Raw genomic sequence first — 3,445 nt, forward strand, 5'->3', positions numbered from 1 at the left:
GGGCTTCACTGCCCCATGCTGAGTGCACTGAGAATTCCCACTCCCAGGTAGTGCAGGATCAGGCCCCTTAACGCTCTGGGAGTGCCTGCACTGGGTTCCCCCATTTGCAGAGCTCTGCCTTGGGGATTCCCAAGCAGGAGAATCTCCTGGTGTGTATTGCTCCGCTCAGCCCCAACTCACAGTACATCTCTGCCAACAAGGAGACCCGAGGTTTCCTTGCTTGCAGAGGCCCAAACAGAGAGTCCAACTTGGGGCACATCTCTACAAAGAGAAAGCCCAGGTTGCCCCGCTCACATAGATGCACCCAGGCATTCAGACTCATGGCATATCTCTGCAAGCAGGGAACCCCATTTCCCTGGGCACACCACTGTGTAACAGCTGAAATTATGTCTGTGTAAAAAAGGTACTTGCTGAAGGCATTATGAAGATTAGACCAAGTGTTTTTCTGTTATTTGTTCAGATATTAAGCTATATGTTGTTGCTAAAAGCCTAATTAAAGTTTAAGATGCAGTAAGGCCTTATATGAAGTAAGGCCTAGTAAATTTAGCAAACCCTTGAAGTAGTAAAGCCCTGTGGCATAGTTAAAATAAATCTTATCTAAGGAATGCAAGGCTTGTACTGTTATTGGTCAGTCTAAGGACAGTTGAAGTAAAAAGAATCTGAATGCCTGTAAGTTATCAGCACAGCTCAGAAGTTATAAATTGGCTGGCACATCCAGAAATCGTTCAAAAGGAAGATACTGCTCTGTAAAAGGGACTAATTACCTGCTGACCTGGAGCAGTGGGCCCGTGGATCTCAAGGAGCTGAAAGACTAAATACCAGGGTCCTTCCTAGTACCTCTCGAACAGCGCTAATCGGGGACGCCTGACTTCACTGAGCTTTGCGGAAAGAGAAACTTGTCATACATCAGGCATCAGAGGAGACTGCTGATAAGTTGCTGACATGAATTATTATTGTCTGTCATTATCTGTCTTAGTATACTACACGTAGTCGTGTTTTTGTTAAGACAATAAACCTTTCTTACCTTTCTACCCTCGACCAGATTCTCAATACCAAACTCTCCACAGGCGGCTAAGACGCACTGCAATGATGGGGCTCCCGTTCGCAGAAATATGCCCCAACTTTCATCCCACAGGATCAGGTCCCTGCCACTGCTGGGAGAAGCAGGGTTTTGACCCTGCTGAATAATGAGCATCTGTAGAGCACTACAGTTAGAGACCTGGCCCAAAGTGAACAGGGCCTTTACTGTCAGGTTGGGAACCTGAATCAGATATTCCAGGGGTATCTGAATGGGAGGTTGTATACTGTGGTTGATGGACTTTCAATGGCTGGTTTTTGCCTTGACTCTAGGGAGGTGACATGACATTTAGAGAAGCCAGGCAGGAAAGCATATCACTTGGATGAAGACTATAGTGCATTTTGCCCATCCGGGCAGAAAGAACACATTTCTACTCTGCCATGTGGGGAAAAACAGTAGGATTTGGACATAACCTTGAGGGGAAGAAGGAGAAACAGCATCATCTGATACCCTGAGCCCAAATAAAGGGAGAGATACAGATGCTGTCCACAACCAAAGAGAACGAGGAAGTCACTGAAGAAGAGAAAAATCAGCTCTGTGTTAACCATGCTGTTTTGACACAGGAGGAAGGATAGGCTCTCTCAGGAGCCCCACATGAATAGACATGCTTCACTTGGGGCCACAGGATTCACACACCGGCTGCCTAAGTCCTCAGACAGGGGCAGCATTTCAGACATGCCTGTCAGGGGCCCTAACAGGCACCTCAACTTGGGCTCACTGCCCACTGGGCCAGGCCTGCCTGGGGATCTCCAGGGCAGCACTGACCCAGCCAATGGTCTACATGGCCACTGCCTGGGCCTCCTGATTGTCTGCTGGGGAGAGCAGATCGCCATGCAGTCCCTCCCATAGCAGGTGCCTGCTGGTCTTCTCCGTTCTTCTCAAGCTCTGCTGTGCTGATCCACTCCGATCCCTTACCCGGCTCTCTGACTCCTGACCCCACTCAGCTCTGCTCCTGGATGCTGGTTTTCCAGCATGGCAACTCAACCTCTGATTCTTGATTTAACCTAACTTTGGCTCTGACCTCCTGGTGTACCCTGGCTTCAACTCTCTCCCAGCTCACCCTGCCTCAGCCCAGGTTTCTGACACCTGAAACTTCACTCGGTGTTTTGGAGTCTGCCCCGGATTTCATTTTGGTCCTGGTATCTTGGTCCCTGATCCCCGTGCTTTGCCTCCTGCCCTTTCCCAGAGGCCTAACTATTAAGCCAGACCACCCATGACCCATTCCTGACAATGCCTCCTATTCTCCACTTCCTGCTGGTCAGCCCACTGCCACCCCTCACCCCGCCCTCCCCCCCTCCCCACAGTATCAGCTGTTGTGAATCCTGAACCCAAGGGGTGTAATTGTCGCCATTCAAGGCACAGACATCTGGCGCACATGCACGCCTGAAAGCTGCCAGGGCATAACTGATGCAATTTTTTCACTTAAATGGACACCATGAGCTGCAAGTGCAATGTGCACAGTGGCAACCTAAACAAGTGCTGTAGACAAAACCAAATGTAGACAGATGTAGAACGAAGGAGAACAAGAAGAGAGAGGTAAAACAAGCCCCAGGAGAGTTTAGTCATGAAGAAGCAAGGTCAGAAGAAACAGGCCAAGGGTGACAGGTGGATGATGAGGGAAGAACCTCTGTAAGAGGTTAACTGGTGAGGATTTATACCGTGGCCATATAGGGAATACACAGAAGAGGGCTCTAAAGGGATATAAAAGCCTAAGGCAACTGTGCGGGCCGGGAGCGGTCCGAGGCCCTCGGGGGCCTGTGCGCGGCGGGCTGTGGCCAGCAGCCCGGACACGCCGGGTCGGGGAATGCAGGCCGGCGTGCTAGAATTAGGCACAGACGCTTAGCGGTTGATTAAAGATTATTTTACTTACACCGAAGATGGTCGTGTTGCAGGCAGGAAAACTTGCTTGGGTTGCAGTTACAGATAGAAAAGAAGAGGCGGACAAGAGTTCCTTCCACGCTAACCTCTAGCCCAATCCGGTTGAAGGCTCTAAACACGCGAGCCCGTCGCGTCAACCGAAGAAAACAACTCGGAGAAAAGAGCTCTGGATATACTCACACGAAGTTTGCTAGGCTCTGTGGAACTTGCGCGCAGGGAAAAGCGGTTCGTCGAAGGATTGCGCTCGGCAACAGGGAGACGCCAGAGGTTGATCAGACCCCTGTAGCCATCTTAAGGTACACACTGGGTTCGATAGGCTCCGCAGTGCTTAGAGATCTTCACGAGACGTGAAGTTCTCCTCCTCCAGATGGTTGTGGAGTCCTCCCTTGCGGGGGTTCTCCTCGGAGTTCTCCAACTTGGGCGGAAACCTTTCAAGCCTCTTATACGGCTAGCAAGCCAATCGCTAGCCCCCACGTGGGAATAATTTAA

The sequence above is a fragment of the Alligator sinensis genome, unplaced genomic scaffold (assembly GCF_000455745.1).
Source record: "Alligator sinensis unplaced genomic scaffold, ASM45574v1 scaffold1889_1, whole genome shotgun sequence".
Taxonomy (NCBI): domain Eukaryota; kingdom Metazoa; phylum Chordata; order Crocodylia; family Alligatoridae; genus Alligator; species Alligator sinensis.